General features: G+C 44.7%; 1 long non-coding RNA gene across 1 annotated transcript; it reads left to right on the top strand.

Annotated features, from left to right (window-relative positions):
• The first annotated feature begins 5,547 nt into the window (after positions 1-5,547).
• Positions 5,548-6,972, top strand: LOC135394444 (uncharacterized). Its single transcript, XR_010422903.1, has 3 exons — positions 5,548-5,770; positions 6,065-6,180; positions 6,767-6,972. It is a non-coding gene; the product is annotated as an uncharacterized LOC135394444 (long non-coding RNA).
• The last annotated feature ends 1,530 nt before the right edge of the window (positions 6,973-8,502 follow it).

Genomic DNA, 8,502 nt, shown 5'->3' with positions numbered 1-8,502 from the left:
ATTCTTCTGCAATAACACTATTTTATTCGATATATCTGCGAATCCCAACTCCAAACTTTTCTGTCTGCTTACTCTCGACGGATTCAACAGTTTTCCTTGTTGTCAAGGGAGTGTGGTGCTCGAGAAACACGTGCAAGAGACGGACATGCAATAACTTTCATGAAGCGGGCTCGGATAGTGTGAATAGCAGGCTTGAGCAATGTTGATCCGTTTTCTGCCCGTTACAAATTTTGATATGACACGGAGGAGAAACACGGAGTTAAAGACGAGTGCGTTCCGTGAAAATCGCTTGGGATGGGGCGTGGGAGAAATTTATTGTCGGGGACACGCCACACGGGAGGAAATACGGTAGTGTGTATGGCATACATGAACCCCAGTGGAACCTCTGAAAGGTGAGAAAAATAAAAACATAGAAAAATAAACAGGCACACGTCTCGAACATGGTGATCACACGGATGATCACCGAGCGGTCCCAAGATGTCCCAACACGGATTCATTTCACGGACACGAAAACGCCACATTAGTGTGAAACCGGGCTAATGTAAGAACATTGATCTCACCTACTTTGGGGTGTTTCCGAGATGCGATCCGCGATGAACTCATCGCTCTCTGCATGGTATGTTTGTATATCGTGCAATTGAACTTGGGTCTAAAATGCTCCGAACTTCGATTTACTAATGTTCCCCGTATCGCATGACTTTCTCTTGCAGGTAGTAGTACTGCGGCTCACATCCAGAAACTTCTAGGAGGCACAGATTTCTGGTACGGCAGGTTTTCGGAAGTGGAAGACCATCTCCAGCAAGCAGTAAGCGTATGCCTGACGTGGCAAGACATTTGCCAGAAGCTGACTGCTGTCTTCTGGCCTAATTTCCCGGCACATCCATGGAAAGGACATCCGTTCGTGCCAGCTTATGTACTGGGATTTGCGGCAAGATTACGACAGGTGAAGATATTATTTCCTACCCAGAACTCTGTGATTTGTTATGGCAGGAGTCTGTCTGATTCAGACACTCGCAGTTTCGAACGAGGAGCAACAGAACGCTTGATGAAAATCAGTTAGTGAAGATCGTGGTACTCATAGCTGGTTTGAAAGAACTACATTTATTTAATGACACTTCAGACTGCTGACGATATTTGTTGGCTGCCTATGCAGGATGCAGAAACGGTGAAGCGTTGATCTATAGAGGCGCAGTCGAGACGAACTTCGGCATAACGCGTTGTTTCAACGACCTAATAGACTACAGCGACCATGTCATAATCAGTAACTTCCATGCAGAGTCCCGTCCGCTTGATCCGTTAGGGGCGCTATACATAGACGTAGAGGCAGTGTCGTGTATGAAAAGCAGTCTGGCCATTAGGAGGAGCCTAAAAAAGAGGCTAGACCTGTGAATCAAACTTAGGCGCATTTCGTTGATGCCGTTTTCCATGGGAGCTGCCATGACACCAAATTTTCTCCAAAATGGAGGATGGTGCTTGGAACGCCGAAGCGGAGATTTCGTGACAAAAAATTATCACAGACTACTTTAATTTCATACTGTGAGTATATATATATATACTGTTGTACGTACCTGCAAAATCAGCTTCAACGGTCGCTCCGCCATCATTATTTACGCGAAAATGGGATGTTTCGTTGCTAACGTTAGGGCTATATGTAAGACCGTGACACCAAGAAAATAGCAAGAAGGACGACCCTTACACTTAGGATTTTGCATTATATTATTGAATTTTATGTATACATACATCTTTGCTTATTTTTGATTCGATCTACTTACTTTACGTGATTTAAAAGTTCATACCGGCAGTCGTCTACTACGAGGAAGCGGTTGTACCCATGGTTGTACCGCTCTCCTGGCCAATCACTTCTGAAAGCAACCGTTTCTGCAATTCTGAGCCTTCCCAACATGCATCTCTCCATTCAGATGGCGTTGATAAAAGTGGGCGCAAAATCCGTCGTCTTGGTCTGTCACCAGTGATATCCGTTTCAATCCGAATCCATCAATTTTCTCCAAAATGGTGGCACCAAGTAAATATGGGTGAGGTATAAGTACTCGATGGATGTAATAATAGACAACTGTATTTTGACCTGTGATTGGTTAGATACCTCAAAAAGTGTGTGGAATGGACAGACACCCTTTTAATACACGGCACTGACCCGTGGGATCGTCATCATTATTGTGAAGGTAAAAATTCAGCCGCAAAAGCTGGCACACGACAGCAAGGGTACACAGTACAGCCTCCCTCCACTCTCGTCAAAGTGTATAAAATGATGATGATTTTTAAAAATATAAGTTTCGTACAGGCACATATCCCATGGGACAAAGATAAAATTATAACATAAGCTTGAGTGCAAGGTACCAGCAATTGAAAGGGTAATAAACGCACGGATGACCTGCGCCACCGCTCCAAATTGCGGCGCTGCATGGGGAAGGGTACAAGGGACATTGTCGCTTTCATCTAGTCTGCCGTGCAGGGTTGTTACACAGGGTATAATAACAAAAGAAAAGAGAGAGAAAGGGAGAAAGTCGATTTTGACCCTGTCGGGATAGTCTCCTTATCGTATGGAGCTGCTTTCTCTGACGCCAATATGTGAGCTCGACCCGTTCAGCGTCACCACTCTTTCCCGACAGATTTTGTCCTTGCGGACATTACACCATCAACTGATGGAGCTAATACCCGAAGAAGAGCACAAAGATATGGGATTGAACGCCACCTTCGACCCCTTGGGTGCTTCTTCCGCTGCGTTGCGGTACAGCCCCTATACAGAAGAAAAATGGAAGCTATCCGTGGAACAGCTTCAGAGACGACTCGCAGACGCGGAAGACAGGGTCGCTGGAAGGCTGCGAGTGGTATTCACGAGAGCTAGAGAAAACACTCTCGCAGTAAGCAATTTTTCTGCTTCTGTATTCATAACTTTTCCTATATCGGTATCTGTTGTCTGCAAGTATTTGTTTTGTATTAGCAGGATTTTACGACGTACAGCCTAAAATTGCTGTTCTTAAGCATTTGTTCACACCTTAAGTCAGCACTTATTCATTCCCCATTATATCTCTTAAGGGCTCATTTTAAATCACATTTATCCATGAACGCCATACACATGAATCTGCATCGGTATCGTAACACGCCAGTGAAAAAGCCTGAGCGGGGGCAAGAACAGAGAGCCCTTTTTGAGCTGTTGTATTTGTGTTATTTCTGTCTTGTTACCAACACTCTGGCTTTCTCACTATATAGTTCCTCCACCAGCATGCCCGTATATACGCGATTTTATCATAACATACCAGCATCCATAGCCGTCATCAGAGATCACCATCACAACTCGTCATAGGACGTCAAAATCTTACTCAGTAAAAAACTGTAGTAGTAGTAGTAGTTTGTGCAGTAAAACTGCAAAACTGCAAGGAACGAAGCATAAGGGAAAGCTTCGTTGTCGTGTTTGTGTCTTTGAGAACATCATGTGCACAGTCGAGATGGTACTCTCTTGGTAAAATGTGATACCCTCATTTCCAAAACTACATCGGGCTTGGGGGGGGAGGGATATGTTTAATAGAAAGAAAAAAGCGGAAATGTCAGCCAGGCTGATGCCGGCTTGCTATTCAAGAAAACTCAAACCAAATATAAAAAAGAAAAAGAAAGAAAGGAAACAGTCACGATTGTATCTCATTACGGCCGAAGTCTCATTACGGCCGATGTCTCAATACGGCCGAAAGTCTCAATACGGCCGATAATCCTTTAATCCCAAAGTGTCTCATTACGGCCAAAGTCTCAACACGGCCGAAGGCAGTCTCATTACGGCCGAAGATCTCTCATATCGGCCGAAGATGTCTCATAACGGCCAAATGTGAAAATGTGTATTGTAACCTGCATTGATATGCAATGTCGCAGCCAGGTATGGATATATATTCAGCAGGGTATAAGGCATGCACTGTGCCCTTAGGGCCCTTATCATATTTATATACCATATTGCGAGACAAACGGTATGTTATCATACCACAGCACAATGCAACATATTGTGTAATGTGTACTCCCACAAGGTAGTGTTGATGTTGCTGTGAAGCAGGCTACTATGTGGAGTTAGCTACTTGTAGAGAGCTAGATGAATATTGGCTTTGTTGTGACGCTTTTGGAGCCATCCTACAGTCACTGGCCAAGACGGGACACCTATCTCAGCCGACGTCAGTTTATTTCCATTTGCCTTACAATTGTACAATTCTTGTTTCTGGAATGAATAAACCTGCAAAAAGCGAAGAGCAACCATGAATAGGCTAGAATATTTAAAAAAAACAAAAAAAAAACAAGCATTTGTCTCTACATGGCTGGTTTTAATGTGCACAAGCTGCACATGTGTTGATACGTGTCTGTTATTTCATACAAGGTTAACATAAATCTTCATCTAGACAAACGAATGACAAGCCTTGAAAATGTGACTTCCAGGTAAACACAGAGCATGACCATTATATGAATATAGGTTCAGTAGTTCATTCCCTTAATGGAAACATGTGAATATCAAATAGTGATACATTACAATTCATGAAATGATGCATGCATAACTTTCCATTTCTGGTTTCTTTTTTATAAAGGTAGTGCACGAATTAACATTCGTGCACTACTGCAAAATTTCTCACTTCACAACAGAACGTTATGATGATCTTAACAGCTCACCTCTTCGGCCAGGACTCCCTGGGCAGCAACATCCTATTAGCCATGTTGTATTTCTTTTTCGGAATCCTCCGTGCAGCCACATACCATGCCTGGAATGGAAAACCAGCTATAAATAACAATGTATTTCAATGACTTCCTCTTGAAGTATTTATTCTAATCAGATATGCTTTTGTGCCTAGTATGGTGCGCGAAGGCACATAAGTACAACATTTGCAGACGTTCGACGTAAGCAGTTCAAGGAGATCAATTCAAGTACGCAGACTTGCGCTTTTATTTTTGAAGAAATATGACGACAAATTTTAACAAATTAAATATGGCTCACAATGATACGAGTAAATGCTGCTGTACGGTGATGCACTGTCGGTATCTTATCGTCTTCGAATAAATTCGCTGTTCCTAAACGCGCAACCAACTAGAAACAAGGCAAACCTACGAACAGATACCGAGTTACATCTATTACAGGCACTTCGACTGTTTTCATTCATTTAAATTACTCGTATGAGAATCAAACTATGTGTGGACAGCACACTACTAATCCAGACAATCTACGAAAGCATTACTCACCAGAATTCCTGCTGGACTTGGTCAATACTGCGCCCTGCGCGATATACGTACGTTGGGGTTGTGGCGATTCATTCAACTCGATTTGTACCGGAACAACAGGCGCTGCTCGAAAGACAACGACGGAAAATAGAGAGCCGCTATAAAGTCCGCTAATTTGCACATTACAGCACTACAAATCGATATATGAACACGTCGTAAACAGCAACCACTCGCTCACACAAGAAACGAGGTACCCAACGTTGCTAGACACCATCCGAACACCAAAGTGAGAGTAGCAAAACAACAAGATATCAAAACACGAAAGGAAGAGTATTGATCCCTCCTCCCTTCTATAGCATGCAAAACGTGATTTGCGCTGAGATGAACATATATGTTCATGACGCGAGTAATTTTCACTTTTCACTGATCCAAAGGAGGTCACGTGGGATTGCTTGACGGTTGCGAAATTAACAGCAATGAAAATGGCGAAACGAAACTTGTGAATCGTGCATTTGCTCTTCATGGTAGCTGCCAGAAAATCGAATCAAACTTATGGGACACTGGATTACAGGTATGTTGGCATCTTTTTCATTCCTGCATATCATTTCACATTATACTATACGTGAATACATGGTGTCATGTCTCACGATGCTGGGGAAGTAGTTGCATGGGGAAGTGTGCATGGTTGTAGACTTTTAATTTTTGATCGCGTAATCGAAATATCGGCACCTTTCGCATTGTGGCTTGCATGTGACCAACCAAGTGCTGTTCCCTTATTAGCGCTTCCTGCAAACGACAAAACGAAACATGTGGGAATGTATATTTTTGATTACTCATATAAAGCAAGAAAATGTATCGTTTTCAGGTTGCTGCCACTACTCCATGTGCCCGCAATTGTCTTGCGTGTATGATTACACTAACGACGTCGCCCACCACGGCGGAAGTGTTTTGCGTACACGCGTTTCAGCATGAAGCCTGCAGGTAACATCTGATGCTTACCCTTGTGGTATTCTGAATTTACATATTGTAGCTTAGAGGAATTCCGAATGCCCAGAGTGACACACACTTATAACATTGTGACATCAGTGCAGTGGCATAAGCCCTAATGTAGTGCCCCACGAAAATGAACGAGGGGCAGTGGTTTATCCAGAATTCCAAGCACGACAGGGGTGTTGGAAAAAATTGTGGGGGGGGGTCATCATTATAGTTACGTCATTACAGCTTAACATATCATTACAGACGTATCTGAAGCTGAAATCACAAGGGCACAACCTGTAGGGGGTGCACAGGCAAAAAAGTTAGGGGGGTGTAGGGAGGGTCTGGGTAAAGCACTGACGAGGGGGACTCCTCCACCCCATGTCAAGCCTCATAAAGCACCTCCTGAAATATTTTCCTGGCTATGCAGCTGCATCATTATGACGTAATTGTCATTGTTGTCCATAATTCTTGAATATGTTTTGAATATATGGAAAAAAAGTCTGCTTGACAGCATATGTCTCATGGTCATCATCAAACGAAAGCATATGTCATTTTGTTCTGTGCCCTATGTACTTTTTTTAAATTTCAGGTGGACGTAAATTGTAGAAGGCAGCTAGTGGGGGAGAAGATCATGGTCATAGGTCATGTGGCTCCTGGAGCTCCCAGTGGGCTCCCTTGTGGAGTACTTTTCAGAACACGCACACAGTTCGCTCACAGAACCAACGAGTAGGATGTTGCTTGAATACTGAGAGAAAATGGCGTAACACATACAAATATCGTGTGACACATATGACAATAAAACCATTTGTCCTGAGGGATGCATGAAACACTGTCGCAATATTGTGTGCATGAACCATTGTGTGTGACACAAGCCGTGGGGGCACACCGCCTCGGACACATTTTGGGAAGCATAAAACACAGTATATACACAGCTAATATGGTGGATGCTTCTTTTTTCTTTTTGGCCGTTATGGGACATCTTCGGCCGTAATGAGACTACCTTCGGCCGTATTGAGACTTTGGCCGTAACGAGACACTTGGGGATTAAAGGATTTTCGGCCGTAATGAGACTTTCGGCCGTAATGAGACTTCGGCCGTAATGAGATGTTACCACAGTCACACAGGCACGACATAGCTCGAGAAAGCCCGGTCAGAAAGTGGACGCATGGCCCAAATCTTGCAGGAAGCGGAGCAGGGCTGTGGTGACTGCCCACTGGGTAGGCCGAGGGACGGGACCAAAGAGGGTGGCTATGGAAATTGTGCTCTACCCAAGCTGCATTAGAGGGTGACGGAGTGCTTCACGTCGGGGAAGGTGCTGCTGGCAGTGCAGGAGAAAATGAGGAATATCAGCCACCTCGCCACAGCTGGAACACAAGGGGAAGCTGAATTCGCCCATTTTGTATAGTAGCAATGGCGTGCGTGCAACGTTGAGACGGAGACGGTGCAGAAGCGATTCCTCGTGGCGAGTGCAGTGAGACGCAATGAAGAAGGCAACCGAGGGGTCGATGGACTGCATGTGACCGCTATAGCAGGCAGCCTCATATTTGAACGCTTGGGCATGGGGAGCACACCGGCGGCGAATAGATAGATGGCAGGCCGGAACGGTAAAGGGCAGACGTGATGTGGCAGGAGTGGCAGCTGCGGCAACGCGTCTTACAGCCGCGTCTGCGCGTGAGTTACCGGAGCAGACATGTACAAAATACCGCAAAAAAGTATTTGAAATAAGATAGTGTACATCAGCGAAAATGTATTTGAAATACAGTACACATTACTTACGAACAAAAGTATTTTGAGTAAAATACTACATACTTGAAAAAGTAATTAAGATACTCACACGATGCTTTCGTACTCGGCATAAAGAACAGACACCACGATAGCCTTTATAGCCGTTACTCTCTGTTTCGGGAACACATTTGAAATAGGGCCTCAGATAAGGCCAAAGAAGTACAGGCGCAGCCTTCGTGTGGGGCTCCATCCTGAGATGTGATCATGCGCGCAGCCAACAGTGACTGAAAACAACCCTTAGAAATCCTCTCCTTATATGGTATATTTCAAAGCTGAAGGAGGTCAGCACTCAGGTCAATGGCATATCCCAAAAGCAGGTCCGGAATTCACCGAATTCCAGAAGCGGTTAGACCATCGACCTGAGAGCCACTTCTTGCATGGAAACCGGCCAGAGGTACAAGCAGTGGCGTCGCTAGGGTACGCGTCACCCGGTTCGGGGGATGTTTGCATCACCCCTCGCCCCATCCCATGCCCCATTAACGGATCCCTTACCGTCGCCTCACCCGGTGCGGACCGCACCCCCCGCACCCCCCTAGTGAC

The sequence above is a fragment of the Ornithodoros turicata genome, chromosome 5, assembly GCF_037126465.1.
Source record: "Ornithodoros turicata isolate Travis chromosome 5, ASM3712646v1, whole genome shotgun sequence".
NCBI classification, from domain to species: domain Eukaryota; kingdom Metazoa; phylum Arthropoda; class Arachnida; order Ixodida; family Argasidae; genus Ornithodoros; species Ornithodoros turicata.
The sequence above is the reverse complement of the archived record's forward strand: the minus strand, read 5'-3'. Positions and strand labels throughout refer to the sequence as shown.